Source organism: Cervus canadensis, chromosome X (genome assembly GCF_019320065.1).
Source record: "Cervus canadensis isolate Bull #8, Minnesota chromosome X, ASM1932006v1, whole genome shotgun sequence".
Classification (NCBI taxonomy): Eukaryota; Metazoa; Chordata; class Mammalia; order Artiodactyla; family Cervidae; genus Cervus; species Cervus canadensis.
In genome coordinates, this window is record NC_057419.1 from 40,355,040 (window position 1) to 40,379,040 (window position 24,001).

The window sequence follows — 24,001 nt, forward strand, 5'->3', positions numbered from 1 at the left end:
AGAAAGTGACTGATTCTGTGATTCCCATGTCCTCAAGCCATGTAACTATATATCTATAATATCTATGTATTTATGGATTTCTATATCTATCTGTTATCTCTATATTTATCTCTGCATTTCCATATGTCCAAGTAATTGTGTATCTGTGTATTGATCTCTTTGCTATGTATCTACATAGCTCTGTATCCATCTGTCTCTCCCCTTTTAGAAGAATGGCTGATGGAGATCCCAGAGAGTTTAAGGCCCTCTTCTTCCTAAGCTGCCCCTCTCCATGGTCACTGCCTGCCCTCCCACCCTCTTTCCCACTGGACGGTGACCATTCTGGGCCTGGGCCAAGGAGTTACCATGAGGAAATAGGCCAAAGTCCGGAAAGCCATCCTCCGAAGCCAGTAGCAGCTGCTTTGCTTGCATCTGTTGGGGGTGAGGAAGATGAGAGAGCAGGAAGAACCATGGGGGAGTGGAGGTGGTGGTGTGGGAGCACAGGGAATGTGACAGTGGCTGAGCAATCATGAGTTTTAATTCTGGGAGGCAGGACATCACACCAGTAGCCTGCACTGGCATTCTCTTGCTGTGTGATCTAGGACGACATTCTGCCCCTCTCAGGCCTTCAATGTGCCCATCTATACCATGAGCCTCTTGAAGGGCCCTTCCAGAGCTGACACCCTTAGCAGGGCAGCAGTCACCACACTTTTAAATCATGGATTCTTATCACTAGAGCATTTTGAACACAGCAACTCTATATATCTATGAAACTGTTAGCTGCTCAGTCATGTCTGACTCTTTGTGATCCCATGGACATGTTCGCCAAGCTCCTCTGTCAGTGGAATTCTCCATTCTCCAGGCAAGAACACTGGAGTGGGTTGCCATTCCTTTCTCCAGGGGATGTTCCCGACCCAGGGATCAAACCTTGGTCTCCTGCATAGCAGGTGGATTCTTTACCATCTGAGCCACCAGGGATTTATTAATACATAATATAGGGATTTATTAATACATAATGTAGTGGTAAAGAACATAGACTCTGGGGTCAAGCTTGTGAATGTGAATCTTGGTTCTTCTACTGGGTGAGTGGCTTGATGTCTCTGGGCCTTAGTGGTCCCTGTAGAAAGAGGAGATAGGAGTTCTACTCACTGCCATCAAGTGATTGTGGAGGTCTGGGACAGAGTGAATGCATAGATGCTATTTTTACTATACATGTATTACTTTACTAATTGATGATGTAAGTCACAAATTGCATGTCCAATGTCAAAACTGTTAAAGGATGAGGTAAAAAGAAATAAAATGCTCTCTGTATTGCAATATTTTCTTCTCACTCCCCAGTGGGTTACTTAGGGCACTTGGCATTGTAACTCTTCCAGAGTTTGCTTGCAATCCCTTCTCTGCTTTCCCACCAGAGAAGTTTGAGGCTGGACCTCCTAAGGTGACAAGCATGCCAGTCTGGACTTGGGCCTGCCTGGCACCGTGCAACCACTCCTGGATACACTGCGTTCTTCCAGGAGCCCTCTCCCTCAGAGGGGCTAAAGGCCCAGAGGTGCCCCATTTCCCCAGACCTGGAGGACCAGCATGGTCTGGGGGCCTTACTTGTGACCCACAGGCTCTGCTGCCCACACCCCAGGGTGTCCGCTGTTTCTGTTCTCCTCAGCCCAGGGCCTGGGGTCAAGGTGTAGCCCCTTCCTCTCTCCCTCACCACAGCCAGCCTCTCCATCACAGAGCAAGCAAGCCAAGTCCAGGGCTCACAGCCTGCCCTGAATCGCTATTTCTTGGATGGATAATGACAGTGCGCCATTACTGAGCACGCTTGCACTTTCTTAAGTACTTTACCTGCATCTTCTCTTTGAATCTTCCCAGGGATCCTATGAAACAAATACTCTTCTTCCAATTTGACAGATGCGAGCCTCCCCAATCAGTGACAGAGCAGGGAAACCAACCGCCAGCAGCCTGACTGGAGAGCAGCCGCTTCATCATCTTGTGAGGGTGAATGAACAAGGGAGGGAATGGTTTCCCTGTTCCTCTTCACTCTTCCCCAAGGCCCCTGCTGTGCCCTTCCTTAATTCTGGGTTTGCTCTGGCCCCCAGGCCCCAGCTCCCCAACCCTGTATCTCTGGGGGTCCAACTCAGTGGTTCTGCACACCCGGCCCCAGCCCGGGCTCCTGTACCCACCCCCATCCCCTCTCCCCTCCTGAGAGCCCCGCCCCCGTGGGCCGCCGACCTGCAGGTAATCCCCTCCCCCTTCGTCCCCCCGCAGCTCCAGCGCCTTCCGATTAGCCCAGTCTCCGATCTCTTCGGCTGGGAACAGCCACCCCCCCCCGCCCCTTCCCCCACTCTGCTCCCTCGTGGGGAGCCCCGCTCCCAGGCCGGGCCGTCCCATTCAAGGCTCCTTCCTCCATTGTCCCCGCCTGCCACTAACGCGGGCCATTAGCATTTCTAAAGCCCACTTCTCCTGGTCTCCACTTTGGTCTCAGCCAAAAAGGGTATCACTTTGAGACAGGATTTTGGGGAAAGGGTGCTCCCTAGGCTGCTAAAACAGCTTCCCTTTATGCCCTCAACACTCCAGGCCTCAGTCTGTTTGCCTATAAAATGGGGAGAATTGCAATCCCACATTTCAGGCTTAGGACACCTGGAATTTCTCAGTTCGAGAGTGTTTGAGAAATGAAGCGGCCTCCTGGGACCGCAGTACAACTGCCTGTTCCTTCCCCTGGGTTTCTCTGGCCCTACCAGTCTGGACCCTCTATTTCCCAGCCACTTCCCAGGGGAGAGACAGAGTTTTGTTAAAACTGGTTTTCCCTGCGCTAACCCAAGCGGCCTTTGTTAAGGCCCTGGCAGGACGGGGCATGAATGAGGGTGACTTCGTTTGCCCTGGCATCTGAAACCTGCCTGAGTAACTTGGGTGGAGAGACAGCGCCACCCAGTGGCTCCATGGGCTCTAAGCTAGTCTTCTTGGGAGTGGGTCCTCATATACCTGGCTTCACGGCCCCCAGGAGGCATCTCAGCAGAGAAACCCTCTCTACTTGGGGGATTTCATTCGCATTGGTTTAGCTGCTTCAGATCCAAGGCTAAATAAAGAACCAGAGGTTAGAGCCCCAACCTGCTCAGCTCAGCTGCGGCCCCGCCCCCATCATTCCTCTGGGCTGACAATGGCCCTTACTCTAGACTCTCTGGCCAATGACCAGTACTTTCCCCTGCCTGGCCTTCACTTTTCTCCATCTGGAAAATGGCAGAATATTCCCTCGCCACCTTCTGCTTTTCCTGGTTGGCTGAGGAAATTTATGGGATAGCAGAGGTGGTGGGTTTGACAGCCAGTCTTCCAAGACAGTTGGCCACTTGGACCCCAAGAATGGGCCCTGGCCCCATCCATCCTTCCCAGACCAAATCCCTAGCCTCAGTGCCTTCCCAGAGATCCATCAACTGCTGACCAACCCCCTAAGAATACCAGGAAAATGGGACCCACTCCTTCCCAATGCCTACCTTCTTTGGTTCTTACGTGCTGTTTCTACCCTCTTCCTGCTTCCTCTCTTCTCCCCCTGCTTGTTCCCCTGTGGCCACAGGATGCCTGTATTTCTCTTCAAGCTTAGTAGGGAGCAAAATGAGGCAAGAGTAACCCCTGTCTCCAATTAAAGTCCACCACCCATCCCATTCCCCTCTTGGGTTCCTTCTGAAGCTAGTCTGGCTGAAGCAGGCGATGAAGGTAGAGGGGACCAACAATCAGCCCCAGAGACCTGGGGTGCTCTGTCTCCATCCTCCCTCCTGGCCTACTCCCATGAGCCCTCCCTCTGTGCAGATAAGGCAATGGGCTCCAAAGTGAAGTTGCTCAGTCATGTCTGACTCTTTGCGACCCCATGGACTGCAGCCTACCAGGCTCCTTTGTCCATGGGATTTTTCCAGGCAAGAGTACTGGAGTGGGTTGCCATTTCCTCCTCCACAGGATCTTCCCAACCCAGGGATTGAACCCAGGTCTCCCGCATTGCAGGCAGACGCTTTACCGTCTGAGCCACCAGGGAAGCCCAATGGGCTCCAAGGTCCCTCTGATTTGGGGAGAGAGAGTAGGTGGATTGGGCCCCTAGTGTGTTGTGTCTGGAGTCGGCTAAAGCTTCTGGAAGAACCAGACTGATGGAGAGAGCAGGAGATAGGAAGAAGCTTGGTCAAGAATGACGGAGCAGAGGGTGCTCAGCTCCAGTATACAGTGTGGCCTCTAAGCATGGTCTAACCTGGACTTTCTCCCAGTCAGAAGGAGATGGAAAGAGCTGACACGTGGATCAGCAATACAGACAGCAGGGTTCTTCTGGTTTGGGCCTTTTTATCTCTTCTCTGAGGAACTGTAGGGGTTTCTAGGACCAATGGCTATGAATGTGGTATGCTGTGTTCAAAGGGCAAAGGCAACCCCCATCCCGAAACAGTTCTACTTGATCTGTTATTTTTTGTTATAGTTCCAGATGAGATTTTGTTTAGAAAAATTATTCTGCCACTGGAAATAAAAAGTTTAAAAAACCCTGACTTGATGCAGCTTTACAGTTTACAAAGGGGGAAATTGAGGCCCAGAAGGGTAAACTGAGCATAGGACCCTATACCCAGACAGTCTCCAATAAACATTTTAGAAAGAGCTATTGAATATCATGACATTTTCAAATAATTTTAAAGCATAACCAAGTTCACTTTCATGATACAAGACCTGCCGCCTTTTCAAACTATCTAAAAAAGATGTTGCATGGGCAGAAACAAAGAAAGTTGGGAATTTCTCAAATGTTAGGAATTACTTAAAAGCATAGCAAACTCACATAATTTAAGTGTAAGCAAAGGGGTAATTCATACAATTGTCCTTACCTGCTATCTAAGCCAGGAAGTATGCATGTTCTTGAGTAAATTTTAGTTAATTTCTGTCATGGGTTTAACATTAGCTGCTGATGTTTGCCATGAAGGAAAAAGTGAAAAAGGAAAAACTTTCTCTTGCTTTGAGGTTGAAATGCGAAAGGTGCTGTCATGAACACAAAGGTACATTCACACCTCCAGGGGTGGTTTGGTTCTGGGGGGCCCCTTATTGTCTCTGAGCCATGACTGGGGTATTTGAGGCCCTCTCTCAGACTTCTGTGGACCATTATGCACTACAGAGCAAAGCCTGCCAACGCACAGTGGCACAGATTCTGGGTCGTCCTCTGTAGATGATCTTCAGGCATGTTGTAAACCCAAGCCACTTTCTCTCTCTGGGAGTGAATGGGCTTGCTATCAGGAAAGTAATCAAATGTTAGGAGCTGCTTGACCAGGACATAATGATCAGGAGACACCATCTACCAAAAATGGGATTGTGTGTTCCAGAGGCAAATAGAAACAATTGGTAGGTTAGGCCTGGGTTTGAATTATCCATATCACTGCTTTGCCCCACCCTCCCAGCCTACCTCCCTACATGCTCAGTATGGATAAACAAAAAGAGCTTTCTGCTATTGACTCATTGCATGTGACTTCAGGTAAACCTTTTTCCTCTCTGACACCCAGTCTCTTCATTTCTCTTGTAAAAAGAAGTTTCAGAGTAGACCATCTATTGAGAAAGTTAAAAGACTACCCAAAGAATGGGAGAAAATATTTTCTAATCATATATCTGATAAGAGTCTGTGCTTTGCTCAGTCGTGTCTGACTCTTTGCGACCCTATGGAGTATAGCCTGACAGGCTCCTCTGTCCATGGGATTTTCCTGGCAAGATCACTGGAGTGGGTTGCCATTTCTGCCTCCAAGGGATCTTTCTGACCCAGGTATCGAAACTGTGTCTCCTACGTCTCCTGTACTGCAGGCAGATTCTTTACCACTGAGACACTGGGGAAGCCCAATAAGAGTCTAGCATCCAGAATGCATAAAGAAGTCTTAAAAGCTCAAGAAGTAAAGAGATAAATCACCCAGTCAAAAAACAGACAAGTTGGAAGAAGTAGGTATTTTTCCAAAAAAAAATATACAAATGACCATTAACCCTTGAAGAGATGCATGCATGCTAAGTCACTTCAGTTGTGTCCAACTGTTTGCGACCCTATGGACTGTAGCCCCCAAGGCTCCTCTGTCCATGGGATTCTCCAGGCAAAAATACTGGAGTGGGTTGCCATGCCCTTCTCCAGAGGATCTTCCTGACCCAGAGATCGAACCCATGTCTCTTACATCTCCTGCATTGGCAAGCGGGTTCTTTACCACTAGTGCCACCTGGGAAGCCCCCGTAGTCATGAAGGGAATACAAATCAAAACTACAAGATGTCACTTCATATCAGCTAAGATGGCTAGAATTAAAATTAAATTAACTGGGGAAATAACAAGTGTTGGTGAGGATGTATAAAAATTGGAATGCTTGTTCTCTGCTGGTGGGAATGTGAAATGGTACACTCACTATAGAAAACAGTCTATCAGCTCCTGAAAAAGTTAGACATAGAGTTACCATGTGACCAAGCAATTCCACTCCTAGGTACATACCCAAGAGAAATGAAAATACATGTCCACAAAAAAACTTGTACATGAAGGTTAATAGCAAAGGTATTCATAATACCCCAAAATGTGGAAGTGACCCTAAAGTCTATCAGCTGGTGAATAGCTTGACAAAATGTTGTATATCCAGACAATGGAATACCATTTGGGAATAGAAAGGAATGAAGCATGATACATAGGCTGCAACATAGATGAATATTGAAAACCTAAGTAAAAGGCCAAATACAAAAGGGCACATTTTGTATGATTCCATTTATTTGAAGTGTCCAAAATAGGCCTATCCACAGAGACAGAAGACAGATTAGTGATTGATGGGGGCTGAGGGTAAGGCATGTTTGGGAGTGACTGCTAGTGGGTACAAGGTTTCTTTGGGGGTGATGAAAATGCCCTGGAATTAGTGGTGATAGTGGCACATACTAAAAACCACAGAACTGTACATTTTAAAAGGGTGAATTTTAAGGTATGTGAATTATATCTCAATTTTTTAAAAAAGAGTGAACTATAGCAATAGTTTACAAATTTGGCTAAATCACAACTACTCTAGAAGCAATCCACCTTCTGGTGATTCCAGGCCTGAAAGTCTGTATGTTTTATATGCCCCTGGGATGGTTCAGATGTAGCCAGGTTTTGGAACCACTCTCCTAGCTCTAACATTCTGGGTCCCTGCCTGTGTCTCTAATGAGAGGTACCTGTAAACAGTTGCACACAGCCCCTTTCTCTGTGGGAGCTGGCCCCTTCTCGGGTTCTGCACACCCTGAAACAACCAGACCTCACACCCCAAGAAGGACCTGTTGCATTAGCCCCAGAAACAGACCCTTCTTGTGCTCCTGAGGCTGCAGGGTGGTTTCTGACCTCTGAGGCGGGGCTGCTGGTGTTGGCCTTCCCAGGTGTGGGAGCCTCCTTGCCCCTCCTCCTCCTCTCCCTCCAGGGCCTCCTTCAGCAAGGCCTTAGAGCCATTGCTATCTGCTCCAGGGGCGCCAACATCAGGCCTGCCTGACTGGCCATGTGGTAAAAGAACACAAACCCCACTGGGGAGTCTGGTAGGGGAGGAGGCCACAGGGATGACCCTCAGGTGCCTGGGAAACCACATGCCTAGGGCATTTTGGCTCTGGTGCCTGGACCAGATTCTGAGGAGAGAGCTCTTAGAGAGGCAGTCCAGGCCCAGTCTTCAGCAGATGAGTGGTTCTGGTCCCCTTCAGGGTGTGTGAAGACAGGAGAGTGTGTGAAGACAGGTGGGTATATGAAGACAGGAGTGTGTGCACAGGCCTAGTGAGGCCTAGTGAGGCCCTAGGCTCAGCTGTGAGCCAAGATACTAGGGCCTTGCTCATAGTTTCTCCTTGCCTACCTTTTCTCCTCCAAGCTCATATTCTTTCCTCACAGTATCTATAACAAAATAACATTCCTCCCACCCCACCGATTGAGGGCCAACCTTATGATGGGCCCAATGCAAAATGCTTTGAGAAACTTTCCTTCATTCCATCCTCACAACAGCCTTAGTACTCTTCTCACTTTACATGAGGAACAAGGAATTCAAAGCTTAGTTATTCACTTGATTAGTATTTTTTGGACACTTATTATATGCCAGGCACTATGCCAGGTGCTGGGTCTACAGAAAAGAATGAGGTCCAGCCCCTCTTGGAGACTACACTCTATCTCTAAGCAGGAAAGGAGATTTCTAGAAAGAAGTCAAGCTGGGAAAGCAAACCAGATCCACTTGAGTCTATAAGCCCTCCTCTTTCAGACTGCCCAACCTTGGCCAGATGTTCCCTCCCTGGTTCCCTCCCATGTTCCCTCCATGCATCATAAGACTTCCCAGGACTGCCCTGTGGCTGCGTCTTTCTAGGCATGTAAGAAGGGAGCATACAAGACTTAACAAATATCAGTTGTCCACATGCCACCATCATGAATTTTTCTATCATCCCACCCCACCTGTTTCATTATTTAGTTGTTATTTTTCCTTAAGTGGACTCACTTCTGAAAAATGAACTTTAGTATTTTCCTCAGTGTCATACTCAGCAATGCTATGTATGAAATCATTTGTGGTATGCTAGTTACATATTCGGAGAAGGCAATGGCACCCCACTCCAGTACTCTTGCCTGGAGAATCCCATGGACAGAGGGGCCTGGTAGGTTGCAGTCCATGGGGTCGTTAAGAGTCGGGCACGACTGAGCAACTTCACTTTCACTTTTCACTTTTTGCATTGGAGAAGGAAATGGCAACCCACTCCAGTGTTCTTGCCTGGAGAATCCCAGGGACAGAGGAGCTTAGTAGGCTGCCATCTATGGGGCACACAGAGTCGGACACGACTGAAGCGACTTAGCAGCGGCAGCAGCAGTTACATATTCTCCTAAAAAACGTTAAAATTAATACATCACTTCAGTTCAGTTCAGTTAGTCGCTCAGTCATGTCTGACGCTTTGTGACCCCATGGACTGCAGCACGCCAGGCCTCCCTGTCCATCACTAACTCCCAGAGTTTACTCAAACTCATGTCCAATGAGTCTGTTATGCCATCCAACCATCTCATCCTCTGTCATCCCCTTCTTCTCCAACCTTCAATCTTTTCCAGCATCAGGGTCTTCTCAAATGAGTCAGCTCTTCACATCAGGTGGCCAAAGTATTGGAGTTTCAGCTTCAACATCAGTCCTTCCAATGAACACTAAGGACTGATCACCTTTAGGATGAACTGGTTGGATCTGCTTGCAGTCCAAGGGACTCTCAAGAGTCTTCTCCAACACCACAGTTCAAAAACATCAATTCTTCTGTGCTCAGCTTTCTTTATAGTCCAACTCTCACGTCCATATATGACTACTGGAAAAACCATATCCTTGACTAGATGGACCTTTGTTGACAAAGTAATGTCTCTACTTTATAATATGCTGTCTAGGCTGGTCATAACTTTCCTTCCAAGGAGTAAGCGTCTTTAATTTCATGGCTGCAGTCACCATCTGCAGTGATTTTGGAGCCACAAAAAATAAAGTCTGCCACTGTTTCCACTGTTTCCCCATCTATTTGCCATGAAGTCATGGGACCAGATGCCATGATCTTAGTTGAGTATTGAGCTTTAAGCCAACTTTTTCACTATCCTCTTTCACTTTCATCAAAAGGCTCTTTAGTTCTTCACTTTCTGCCGTAAGGGTGGTGTCATCTGCATCTCTGAGGTTACTGATATTTCTCCCGGCAATCTTGATTCCAGCTTGTGCTTCCTCCAGCCCAGCGTTTCTCATGATGTACTCTGCATATAAGTTAAACAAGCAGGGTGACAATATACAGCCTTGACGTACTCCTTTTCCTATTTGGAACCAGTCTGTGGTTCCATGTCCAGTTCTAACTGTTGCTTCCTGACCTGCATACAGATTTCTCAAGAGGCAGGTCAGGTGGTCTGGTATTTCATCTCTTAAGAATTTTCCACTGTTTATCGCAATCCACACAAAGGCTTTGGCATAGTCAATTAAGCAGAAATAGATGTTTTTCTGGAACTCTCTTGCTTTTTTGATGATCCAGCGGATGTTGGCAATTTGATCTCTGGTTCCTCTGCCTTTTCTAAAACCAGCTTGAACATCTGGAAGTTCACGGTTCACATACTGTTGAAGCCTGACTTGGAGAATTTTGAGCATTACTTTACTAGCATGTGAGATGAGTGCAATTGTTCAGTAGTTTGAGCATTCTTTGGTATTGCCTTTCTTTGGGATTGGAATGAAAACTGACCTTTTCCAGTCCTGTGGCCACTGCTGAGTTTTCCAAATTTGCTGGCATACTGAGTGCAGCACTTTCACAGCATCGTCTTTCAGGATTTGAAATAGCTCAACTGGAATTTCATCACCTCCACTAGCTTTGTTCATAGTGATGCTTCCTAATGCCCACTTCACATTCCAGGATGTCTGCCTCTAGGTAAGTGATCACACCATCATAATCATCTGGGTTGTGAAGATCCCTTTTGTATAGTTCCTCTGTGTATTCTTGCCACCTCTTAATATCTTCTGCTTCTGTTAGGTCCCTACCATTTCTGTCCTTTGTTGAGCCCATCTTTGTATGAAATGTTCCCTTGGTATCTCTAATTTTCTTGAAGAGATCTCTAGTCTTTCCCATTCTATTGTTTTCCTCTATTTCTTTGCACTGATCACTGAGGAAGGCTTTCTTATCTCTCCTTGCTATTCTTTGGAACTCTGCATTCAAATGGGTATATCTTTCCTTTTCTCCTTTGCTTTTCACTTCTCTTCTTTTCACAGCTATCTGTAAGGCCTCCTCAGACAGCCATTTTGCTTTTTTGCATTTCTTTTTCTTAGGGATGATCTTGATCCCTGTCTCCTGTACAATGTCACAAACCTCGGTCTATAGTTCATCAGGCACTCTGTCTATCAGATGTAGTTCTTTAAATCTATTTCTCACTTCCACTGTATAATTGTAAGGGATTTGATTTAGGTCATACCTGAATGGTCTAGTGGGACTTCCCTGGTGGCTCAGAGGTTAAAGCGTCTGCCCACAGTGTGGGAGACCTGGGTTCGATCCCTGGTTCGGGAAGATCCCCTGGAGAAGAAAATGGCAACCCACTCCAGTATTCTTGCCTGGAGAATCCCATGGGCGGAGGAGCCTGGTGGGCTACAGTCCACGGGGTTGCAAAGAGTCGGACATGACTGAGCAACTTCACTTTCACTTTCACTTTGAATGGTCTAGTGGTTTTCCCTACTTTCTTCAATAAGTCTGAAGTTGGCAATAATGAGTTCATGATCTGAACCACAGTCAGCTCCCGGACTTGTTTTTGCTGATCACTATTGACATATAAATCTTTGTTTAAGGCCACTTAAAATCCTGTCAACAACCTGCAAGATAAGTACTATACTTTGGAGAAACACATGAAGAGAAAGAAAGTATAACTCCTCTGGAGAAGCTTGGAGATATACCTGCATGGAGACTGCCTTTGTTGCAAAGTTGCCTTGGTAATCCTGCTTTGGGCTAGACCCTGAGTCTTTAAGGCCCAGAAATGGATCCAGTTGAAGGCTTTGTCTGTTATTCCAAAAGAGCAAGGAGGAAGTGCAGTTGACAAGATGGTGGAAGGTCCCACACTCTGCCAGGTGACTCCTCAAGACGTTCACTCCCCATAATCTCCAGCCAGGTCATTCCCCTCACAGAATGTTGGAGACAAAGAGTGAAGGATATGGGTCTCCAGGCTAACTAAAGTAGTCAGAATTTGGACAGCAAAGCTTCTGGATGTTACAGAAATCCTGGGGAGGCCTTTGAGTTCTCTCAGTGTTCAGGTCAAGGCTCACTATATCTGGGAAAGGCAGGGATCCTGGATCCCAGTGGCTGAATGATCCTGGGTAACTTTATCATGTCTCAAATGGGAAATGAGAGCCTTCTTCACAGACTGGTTGTGAGGGTTAAGTGAGACAAGAATGTATGAGTGGGCTTTGGTGATGACCCATCCAAACGTTTTCATTTTGTGGTCATGACTTTTCAACAAATTCAGTAAACATGCTTTGTCCACTTTGGTGCACAAAGCATCATTCCACACCCTGTTGGGGAGGGGAGCAATACACATGGAGGGGTGTGAATGAGTACAATGAAGTCCCTACAGTCTAGGAGTGGAAGCAGGCAAACAGTTGGATTTAACCTATGAAATGGCCAATCATTTTGGACTCACAACCCAATACTACCTCTGATATCAGGCAAAGTGAAATAAATACAAATGGAAATGGAGGAGGGAGTGATTTTCTCTCACTGGAAAAATTATGGAGGGTTTCCATGAGGAAATGACTTTTAACTGAGCCTTGAAGGATGCGTTGGATTGTAATCAGCTGCAATCCAAGGAGAAAGGCCTTGCAAGCTAACAGCAGGGAGAGTGGCAACAATGGCACAAGGGTGAGGTCGGGGGCAGCCTGTTTGGGGATGAGGTGGCCTGGGTACCTGGGCAAATGCTCTGCTGGGACAGCTTGGTAGGACAATTATGGAGGGTCTGAGTTGCTGGCCTCACCTTCACCAGGGAGTTGGCAGCTGCTTATTAGCAAACAAGGGACATGGTCATTTCTTTCTGCTTAGTGGGGCAGGTGGCATGAAGTGGAGCAGCAGCCTTCTCACCTTGCAACTAAAGGCTTCTCCTGGCAGCAGGAGAAATTGTAATCAGCCAAAAGAAAGAATTTTCTGCCAGTGAGCTATGGGAAACTGTTCCAGAATGTCCAAGGAAAGTTGAAGAATCTCTTCCCCTGGAGACCTTGAAAGCAGGAGAAGTTCTCATCTGTCTGGTTTTAGAAGAATTCTGCCCAGAGGCAGGGGCCCGAACTAGATAACCCATTTGGGTTCTTTCCAATCTGCAGCCTGGGTGATCTCATTGTTCCCTCTTCCTCTGGATGGGGTTGCCTCGCCCCACCTCAGTCTCATTGGGATTATTCCTGTTGTTAGAGATCTCCCAGGCCCCCAAAGCCACAGCTTTTCCGCTTGGTGACTCATGACCTCGTCAGCAAGATCATGCCAGTGTCTAGCCTCCATCCTCCTTGCTGTCAGCTTGAGTAAGCTTAGCCTTTCTCTTTGTAGCCTCCTTTGACGGTGAGGAAACATAGGTTATTACCCTTATATAGCCAAGACTTTCCACAGTCAGACCTAATGCCAACGTTCTCTCACCTCTGAAGAGAGTCAGGGCCTCATGGATAGAATAGGTTTTAGAGTTGAAGGGCCTAGGTTTGAGTTTTGATTAGTTGTATGACCTCAGGCAAGTCATTTAAGGACAGAGATTAAGTCAACTAACACTTGTGGAGCACTTGCTATATACTCAAATACTGTTGAATGAATCAAATGCAGGTATCTTCCTTATTTTATGGGTAGGAAAACTGAGGTTCTAAGAGGTAAAGTTTCTTGCTCACTGTTACACAACTAGTTAAGTAATAAAGCTGGAAATGGAACTCAGGCCTCACAGATTCCCAAAGGTGTGCCTTTTCCACACTCTGTGGTGCTACTTCTTGCTTCATCACTCAACCTGTTCTGTCATCTGTAAAATGGGGCTTATCCTCTCTGCCCCACAGAGATATTGGGGGGATTAAAAATATACATACTGTATGTGGAAGTGATGTGGAAGACAAAAAGTGCTGGGCAGACACTAGATAATTATGTCTCAATCCCTGATCAATTCTCTGCACTTCTGCCAACATCTTTGGGAAGCTATTTCTGAGGGCAGCAGGCAGAGTTGGCCTCTCCTTTCCACTATCGCTGGAGGATGGAAGAGACGTCTCTTCTTACTGAAGTAAAGAACTAGAGAACTCTAGCGCTTATTGCTGGAGAAGGCAATGGCAACCCACTCCAGTATTCTTGTCTGGAGAATCCCAGGGATGGGGGAGCCTGGTGGGCTGCCGTCTATGGGGTCGCACAGAATCGGATACGACTGAAGCGACTTAGCAGCAGCAGCAGCAGCAGCTCTTATTGCACTGGGTCGAATTCTTTCTTTAGCATGTTTGCCTCCCTAATTCAACTGTAAGCTTCTCCAGGGCACAGTCCTGACTTCAATAGTACTCAGCTAGTGTTACTGTTGTTGTTCAGTCACTCAGTAGTGTCCAAATAATGCAGTGACTTGCCCTCACAAACCTGTTCCTTCTCTGTCACTGGTCCAGTCTCCATCCTCCCTACTCAGAGCCCAGCTTCCTAACTGGGCCACCCACCACTGGCCTCCCAATCCCATAGTCACATGTTGACCTTGGCCGGCTGGCATTCAGTCCTCAGCATGTGACACTCAGCATCATTCTACCAGGAATGCCCTTCCCTACAATATCCTCTTGTCAAAGTGCATATTTGTCTTGTTCGTGAAGCTTTCCCTGACCACCCACCTTGTCCAAAACTAAGGGTGATCTCATTTTCCCATGAGCTCCCATTGCATAGAGTGGGTACCATTTATAAGACTTCTTAATATCTTCTACCTTCTCAGACAGTTATGTGCATCCTACTATGTGACCTGGGGTAAGTCCTTACTCCTGATATGGGCCTCAGCCTCCAATCTATGCATATGTGTCCCACGACCCTTCCAACTCTGCCATTCTGTGACCTGGCTTTTTTGGGGTTCTGGGAGAACAAGACACAAAAGAGCCCCTGTTGGGGCCTTCAACTCTTAATAGCACGTGCCCAGCTCCCAGGCCTGAAAATCAGCTGCTCAGATATTACAAGCTAATTGACTTGCTTAATAAAGGGATAAATAAATATCTACTTAACATGATTACTGTCAGAGGCCTGAGCTACAGAACCTTTCCATGCTGGGGTTTTATTGCAGGAGAAGCTAATTAGTTCTAATTAGTTAACTCCCAGGTGCTTAAGGCAGAGGCAGGGGAGAGGAGGGTGTGAGGGAGTGGAAGGCAGGTGGGGAAAAGGGAGGAGAAGGTGTTCTATACTCCCCTCTCTCAGATGCTTACTTGCCACAGCCAGGCTCAGGACTCATCAGGAAGCCCAGGCGTAGTGACACCTCAGGCACCTCACCCATCTGGGATGAGGGAATGAAGCTCCTTGAGAACCTACGATGGGCTGGGCACCGTAACAAGCCTGTTCTCTGCATGATCTTGTTTGATCCTTGCAATGACCTGCAGAGGCAAGAACTCTTCATTGTCCTGTTTTCTAGATGGGGAAACTGAGATGCACAGAAGTTAAGCCCCTTGTCTGAGCTCACACCACAGGGAAGCAGCGGAGCCAGGACTGGATCTGATTGCAAGGCCAGGGTTGCTGTCTTTGGCCTCTTTTACGCCTCCAGGTGACAGCCCCAGAGGGCTCGTGCTGCTCAGAAAGGAATTTGGATAGGCGGTGACCTCCCTTCACTGTGGTACTCATCCAAGAGGTCTTCCTGGATAGGCCAAACCAGACACAGCCAGAGCTGGCAGGGTACTGAAGAGCTAGTCATCATTTGATTCAAGAACTCCTCCTCCTTTGATTCAGGTCAAAGCTCTGGGCTGGAAATCCTGCATGACTCAGATCCCCGCCCACAAGGAACTCACATTCAAGGGAAGTGTATGAACATTTGGATAGCAAGTTATTTAACTGTTAAAAATATACATGAGGAGATACAGCTCTCTTCTATTGCATAATTTCTCTGCTTAGAGAAAAATTTTCCCAGGCTTTGAGGGCCTAAGTCAGAGAATCAGGGTCTCCTTCTGGGACACCACTTGCAGTGTAGGAAAGAGCATGGACTCTCGCGTTGGATTTGAATCGAGGATCTGCCACTCATTAATTGTATGATCTTGGTCATATCCCTCTGCCTCTCTCTGTCTGGCCCACCCCCTCCTGGACCTAGCTTCACAACACTTACCTGCACACACTATCTCCTAACTGGCTTCCCTGCTTCTCTGGAACCCATTCCTCACGCTGCAGCCAGAATGAGCTGCTGCCTCATGTAATAACCCCACTATAAGTCCTTCAAAGTCTTCACCATGGCCTGCGAGGCTTCCATGATCTCTGGCTTCATTTCAGGCCACACTCTCTCACTCACCAAACTCTGCCACACTGGTCTTCTTAACGTTTTAGAAATCCAATCTCATTTCTACCTCTGGACCTTTGTACCCGTTGTTCTGGCCACCTCAGTGTTCTGACCCCAACCACTTGCATTGCTGGCCTCTTCTCATTCTTAAACATCACCTCCTCAGGGACATTTTCCCTTTAACCCTATCTCTAACAGCAGTAGCCCCTTTGTTCTCAATTTTAATACCTCTTGTTTCTATCCAGATACCACAATTTGTAATTTTGTTAATTCACTTTAAAATGTGTTCTTCGTCCCACTCAGATAATAAGCATCATTAGGTCAATGACTTTGTCACTGCCACTGTGTCTTAAACAGCACTTGACACATAGTAGGTGCTCAATATAGACTTGGTACAGATGGAGGGGTGGGTGCTTGGAGCAGTGAATGAATGGCCACTTCTTAAAGCTGTTGTGAGGATTAAATGAGCTGATGCATGTTAAATGTCTGGCATAGAGCCCAGCAAAGAGCCCAGCTCAATAGCTGAGTTGAATCTGCACGTGGCTGGCACCCAGCTATTCCCTGAGCCATCCCCACCTTAGTCAGCTAGTACTCCATCCCACCATCCTGCAAGGCCCAGCTCCTACTGCCCTGGAAACAAACCCGTTCTCACCCACAGGCAGTGGTGTGCTAGAGTCGAGTGCCACTTATTAACAATCCAGGAATTTTACAAGCAGATTGTTAAACCATCAGTAGCTTCAGAGCGGCCACGGAGGGAGTATTTACACCACAGAAATTGACAAATAGTACAAATCGCACCCCCAGCATGCAAAGAGCCAGTTGACCAGTACACCATCACTAGGCTTCTCTCCTGCTGCTCACCCTGTCAGAGTGCCCTGACTGAGTTCAGCCTGCCAGGCTTCGAGGTTCAGATCAAGCACTGACTCCCCCCGAAAGCCGTGAAGCCTCCCTTATCTCACCTCTGCTGACAGCCTCAGTGCCACAGTTGAGGGTATCTAAGTCAGTGTCTCTGTATATTGATTTTTGTCTTCTTTTTCTCCAAGTAACATGGAAATCTTATCCCCGAAGCTTACTTTTAAAAAACTGCAAAAGCAAGGGCATGGTTGATACACTTATTTCTTCTAGTCCCTCAGGGTGCCTAGCACAAGATTGGGGACTGGAGAGGTTTCGGTAAAGTGTTTACAGCAGCAAGTGTTCAATGACAGATGAGTTTGGATAAAGAAGATGCGGTAGGGACTTCTCTTGTGGTCCAGTGGCTGAGACTCCATGCTCTCAATGCAAGGGGCTCATGTTCAATCCTTGGTCAGGGAACTGGATCCCACATGCTGCAACTAAAACCTGGTGCAGTCAAATAAAGAAAATAAAAGTTGTTTTTTTTTTTAAAGAAGATGTGGTACATGTATACAGTGTAATATTAGCCATAAGAAAGAATGATATAATGCCATTTGCAGCAACGTGGATGGACCTAGAGATTATCATACTGAGTGAAGTAAGTCAGACAAAGACAAATATCATATGATATCGCTTATATGTGGAATCTGAAAAATAAAATGATCAAATGAGCTTATTTACAAAACAGAAAAAGACTCACAGACATAGAAAACAAACTTATGGTTACCAAAGGGGAAAGGGGAGTAGGATAAATTAGGAGTTTGGGATTAATATATACACACCACTATATATAAAATAAGTAAACAACAAGGACTTACTGTATAGCCCAGGGAAATAAACTCAGTATCTTGTAAAAAACCTATATTGTAAAAGAATCTGAAGAAGAAAATATGTGTGTAATACATATATATTGTATATAATACATATATGTGTGTGTAATACATATATGTATACATATGTATGACTGAATCAGCTTGCTGTACACCTGAAACTAACACAACATTGTAAATCAACTATGTTTCAATAAAAATTAAGAAAAAAAGGTGACTCAGCAGCAAGCTGATAGAGTGGCAGGAGTCTAGAAAAGAGAAACAGGAGCCCTGCTTTTGGCAGAGCTCAGCCATTGACTTGCAGTGTGACCTCAATCCAGTCTCTTTACCTTTCCAGGCCTCAGCTTATCTATCAAAAATGATGTTGATGATTTTTTAAGCTTCCTTCAGACTTCAAGTTTTCAAGGACTTGTTCATTGACTGATATGCGTTTAAGTGTTCATTATTTGATGCAAAAGCTATTCCTGAAGTTGCTCAGTCGTGTCCGACTCTTTGCAACCCCATGGACTGTAGCCTACCAGGCTCCTCCGTCCATGGGATTCTCCAGGCAAGAATACTGGAGTGGGTTGCCATTAGGTATTTTCAAAGAAACAATTACTGGCATCCCTTCCACCATGTTCACCACAAGAGAAGACTTAGGAGGGCCTTTAGGACCATTGAACCCAAAGCATTATTATCCATTCTGCAGATAATGACAGCTAGGATTTACCAAGCTCTTGTGATATGCCAGGTAGTATTCTAAACACTTGACATTGATTAACCAGTTTAACCATCACAACAACACTAGAAAGGTAGATACTATTATCAGTGTCCATTTTACAGATGGAGAAGTCAAGGTTCAGAGAAGTAAAACAACTTTCCCAAGTCACACAGTTAGGAAGTAATAGAATCGAGGCTTGAACTAGGCAGTCTGATTCTAAATCCCATACACCTGACCACTGTGCTGTGCTCCTTTATACAACTTCTCAGAGGAAATAGCTGCCCTTCAAAGGCCCTGGAGCCCCCAGACAAACAGCTAGCTTTCCCACCTACACCCCAACAGGTCCCATTGTAGTGCAAGCTTTGCCAATAGGCAGAATGCCTTAGAGGAAATGTCACATCTGGTTTCCTCCACCTCCCAGCTGTGTGACTCTGGGTAGGTCCCTCTGCCTCTCTGAGCCTAAGTTGTCTCATCTATGTCATACAAGGCTGTTGTGAGAATTAAGAGGGGGGAAATTAGTAGGTAATGATTGTCTCTGTGTATTAATATTTAAATTTGCATTAAATTACCTCTTCTCATTCTTCTAGAGAGAAATTATTTTTCCCATTTTACAGAGTGAAAATATCCTCAGAAAGGGTAATAATTTCCTCAAAGCCTTGCTGTTAGATGGGACAGAAAACAGGATTAAAAAGACTCCAAGTTATTTTCATTTAAATAAGTTGTTTTTTTTTAATTTTAGAACAGTTTAAGATTTACAGAAAACATTTAGAAGACTGTATGGAGTTTCCATATATATGTACCCAATTTACCCATCTTACATTAGTGTGGTACATTTGTCACAATTAATGAATTAGTATTAAAGTCAGATTTCCTTAGTTTTAACCTAGTCCTTTATTCATTCAAGAATTCCATTCAGGACACTGCGTTATATCTAATCATCATGTCTCCTTAACTCTTCTGGTCTATGGTTGTTTCTTAGACTCTTCCTTGTTTTTAATGACCTTCACAGTTTTTAGGAGTGTTGGTAAGGTACTTTGTAGACTGTCCCTCAATCAGGATTTGTCTGATGTCTTTCTCATGATTAGACTAGAGTTAAGGGTTTAGGGGAGGAAGTGCTCTTCTTATCACATCATATGAAGAGTATATGCTCTTAGCATGACTTATCACTGTTGATGTTTACGGTGATCACCTGGCTGAGGTATGTTTGTCAGGTCTCTCCACTGTAATGTTACTCTGGTTTTCAGCCCTTTCCACATTGTACCCTTTGGAAGAAAGTTGCTATGCACAGCCCACACTTAAGGTGTGTGGAATGGGGAGATAAGCGTTGCCTCCTTGTGGGAAGAGGATCAACATAAATCATTTGCAATTCTTCTACACAGGAGATTTGCCTCTTCTCCTGTATTTATTTATTTATATTTTCATTCATTCATTCAACCACTTATTTCTACCACTATAGACTCATGGATGGTCTTCCCAGGTGGTTCTAGTGGTAAAGAACCCACCTGCCAATGCAGGAGACTTAAGAGACACGGGTTTAATCCTTGGGTAAGGAAGATCCCCTGGAGGAGAGTATGGCAACCCACTCGGATATTCTTGCTTGGAAAATCCCATGGACAGAGGAGTCTGGAGGGCTACAGTCCATAGGGTCACAAAGAGTTGGACATGACTGAAGGGACTTAGCATGCATGCACATAGATTCATGGATATTGGTTATTATACTTTGGGTTATAATCTGATACTACATTATTTATCCTATTGCTCAAATTGATTCAGCTTTAGCCTTTGGGAGCTCTTTCAGTTGGCTCCTGTGTCCCTCTGACCTATCATTGTGAGTTTTATCTTTTTGGCATTTCCTTCCTCTCTGTATGTTTATCTACAAGATGTTCCAGGCTCATCTCATTTATTTCCTGCGCCAGCCCTAGAATCAACCACTACTGTGAAGAACTCTGGTTCCTTTATTGGAAAATGGTATTACAAACCAAGATCCAGGCACTGGGTGTATTCATTGCTCTTGGACCCTCTCAACTAACAGAGTAAGAAGATGTATGTGCGTATGCTAACTAGTGTATGTACACATATCAGTAAGTGCTCTGTGTAACTATTTGTACCCATATTAAGCTAAACATGAGTTTACACTCATGTCTCCCATTCTAATCCATTACTATATGGACTACTCTAGCCTTTTCCTTACTTATTTGTATACTCACACTCCAACAGTGAGTAACCTGGCTCCTGCCATTCACTATCTGACTTCATGCTCTTTTATAGCCTTCCTCCCTTACTCCTTCCAGGTTCCCAAGGCCTACCTGGTAGCTGCCATGGGGAGTAGCTATGTTCATCTCTCCTGGGCTATGGGTGGTCCTAGGTGGTGGTGGTGCTTTTACAGCCTGGGAAACTCTTGCCATCAGTCTCTCCCTGGTTTGGTTTCCACAGGCAGCCCTCAGAGTAGCCTCCTCTGGTCATTCTGAGGGCCTGGGAGGGTTTCCCCAAGTACCTCTCTGTGGGTGACTGAGCCTTTAGACCTGCAGGAAATCATTGCTGGTGTGACAGCAGCCCCTCCTCCAACTGCCTGGTATGCTAACCTCACTGTCTCATCCCCTACCATTCTTCCCCTTAGCCAGCCACTGGGTTTTCTTGCTGAGCCCTGCTCAGCCTCACAGTTCCTGGTCAGTGGGCTGGAATGACATGTGGTAGAGGATGCAGAGAAAATTGGAATTCCAGGCATGAGCAACATACCGCATGGAGAGGCTAAGGCTCCTTTGGCCAGAGTTCAGATTAGTCCAGCTCAGTGGCTGTCACCTTGGAGCAGTACGCTCTAGACCCCACACAAGCAGGCCCCTTACCCCAGCCCATGCCTCAGGAGACCCTGTGCTTTGGAGGGCATTCCTCTGAATGTGCTAATGTCCCCTCTGGTGCTGAGTTCCAGCCAGAGCCAGCACTTCCTCCCAGGTAGAGTGCTCTGAGCACAAACATGAACCCAAGTAGGCCCCAGTCCCTGTTTCTCCTCTTTGGGAAACTCTCTGGCTGTACCATGTGTGGGGTCAACCAGATGCCCTGATCTCCTAGACTCACATCTATGGTGTCTTTCTGGGACACTGGAGCTAAATTGGCACAATATTTTTTTCACAAGACCCTGGGAGAGATTAGGTTGCCAGAATGTTGCTAACATGCTAATTTGGGGTAAGTTGAATTGTTTATATAACAGGGGCTTTACACTCATATACACACACACAAATATATGTCTAGTTATTATATAAACATACATATCCCCTTTCCCCTCCTGAGGGCTTATATACTCTAGGGCAGCCCTTCCTTAGAGTTTATGGAGTTAAAAGCACAGAATGTCCAAGCCAGAAGAGTTTTGAAGCCATTTAGCCCAAGGCATTCCTGGTATATATGCGTCACCCCTCCCCCACCTCCATTTGCCCCAGAATCTGCTCTGGGTCTGTCTGAACCTGGAGTTGCTGGGGATGGAGAGAGGAATAAGTCTCTGTCATTGTCTTCCAGAGCCTCCCAGTCTAATGGGAGATGCAGGTACAGAAACTGTCACTTTGAGTACAATTAAAAGAATAACCACAGAAACTAATAAAAATAAATGAAAAAAAAAAAAAGACAACACACACACACACACAAAAAGAATAACCACAGTAATAATAAGAGTTGCCACTTATTTAGCCCTTACTGTGGGCCAGGCACTGCCCTCCATGCTTTGCACACATCGGCTTGTTACTTGCTCTCAATGAGCTCATGAAGCAGGTGCTTCCCTATATTCCGACCTATAGAAGAGGCAACTGAGGTTCAGAGATGTAAAGCAGTGTATGTGTGATAGCCCAGAGTGCCCTTCAGCTCTGTCTGGCTCCCCAGCCTGAGTCCTTTCACACTCTCAGGCCTCAAGCCTGAAGAAATGGAGGCCAAGTGGACTAAGGTTACTTGCCCAGAAAGAAAGGACTTGAATCCAGTGCTGTCTGCCCTCAGCCCTGTGGGGAAGCCGCTGCGTTTTGACAGAAAGTCAGTGGCATGTGTCCACAGTCCTGGCTCTCCTCTCCTGTCATGGTCTCATCTCCTGGCACGGCCCCAGCCCCAGCCTGAGCCGGGCCAGCCATGTGGCTAGCACATCTCCCTTTCAACTCTGCCAGGCCTGCAGCTGGCCCACCGCTTGCGTGCCCCCTCCAGGGCCCAGCCCTCTCTCCTCGGTCAACGACGCAGCCCTCCTTCCGTTCAGCATTCCTGCCAGCTGGTGTGTGAGCCCTGTGCAAGGAGGCTGGGTTGCCATGGCAGCCGGGGAGGGCTGGTGGGAGTGGGGGGGGGGCCACTGTGGTGCAGAGCTCCTGACCTCCCTAGGAAGGGAGGCTGTGGCCCTGGGCCTGGTAAGTGCTTTGGCAGGTCACCTTAGAAGGCCTGCCCCCACCCCACCCTGGCTCTCTGCCCCCACCGGGTGTGCTTTAAGAGCTTTCACCACACAGAGAAAGGGATGAGCTGGGGAGAAAAAATGCCCAGGCCCTTCAGAGCTCAAGCCCAATATAGCAGAACTAATTTGAAATGTCACTTAGGGCAGTCTCATTCCCAGCCAGCGAAAAGCTGGTTTATTTACATAGTCGGCAGTGGCAGGAGGCCAAGAAACCTGCCATGCCAGGGTGTAGGGGATGGGTGGCTGGGAGCCCTCGCTGTGGCCCCTTGGCCTGGACCTTGCTCAGAACCACCATCTGGAAACCCCTCTGGGCAGAAGGGCCAGATCCCACGGACCCCACGCATGCCTCCCTCACTCCAGCCAGTATCCCCCTACCCCTCAGGGCCCCAGGTCAGAGCAGGAACTTCTAGTGACTGCCTTGGCACCAGTTCTGTGCCAGGCACTCTGCTGCACATTTGACATGGTTTTCTCCTTGAAACTTTGCCAAGCTCTGAGAGGAGGAGTGATTATCCCCACGTCACAAGTGAGGAAACTGAGGTGGGGAAGGAGGCATGACTTTCTAGGGGTTAGATAGCCAGGAAGTGGCAGTTGGGATTCAAATCAAGGTCAGTCTGGCTCCTGAGTGCATGCTTCTCCTCTCCCACCCCTGTACCCCTCATATCCATACCCTGTATCTTCATTTCTTGGCTTCTGCCAACCACTACCCAAGACATGGCCTGTGAGAGCCACTGGGCCTGTAAGTTGATTGCCAATGGCCTTTTTCAGCTCAGCCCCTATGGGCCCTACCAGTGAGCCACTGGTCTGGGGACTGACAGGCCTGGGGCCGGTCAGGGTGGGTTCAGGCCCCCAGCAAGAGAATGGAGTCTGTTCCTGGTGCCCACCTTTGTGCTTCAGTCAGGAAGACACAATTTTGTGGCTGAGAGGGGACACAGAGAACTGATAGTCCTGTCTGTACTTCATTCTATTATGTACTAAACTTGTTCTTGTTGTTTGTTTTTGGCTGTTGAGTAGCTCAGTCATGTCCAACTCTTTGCGACCACATGGACTGCAGCACGCCAGGTTTCCCTGTCCATCACCAACTCCCAGAGCTTCTCAAACTCATGTCCATAGAGTCGCTCATGCCATACAACATTCTTATCTTCTGTCGCTCCCTTCTCCTCCCGCCTTCAATCTTTCCCAGCATCAGGGTACTGAGCATCTATTATGTGCCTGGAACTGTGCTGGGTGGGAGGGGGTACAAGGGCAAGAAAGACATAGTCTCTGTCCTCACAGAACATTTAGTCACATTCCA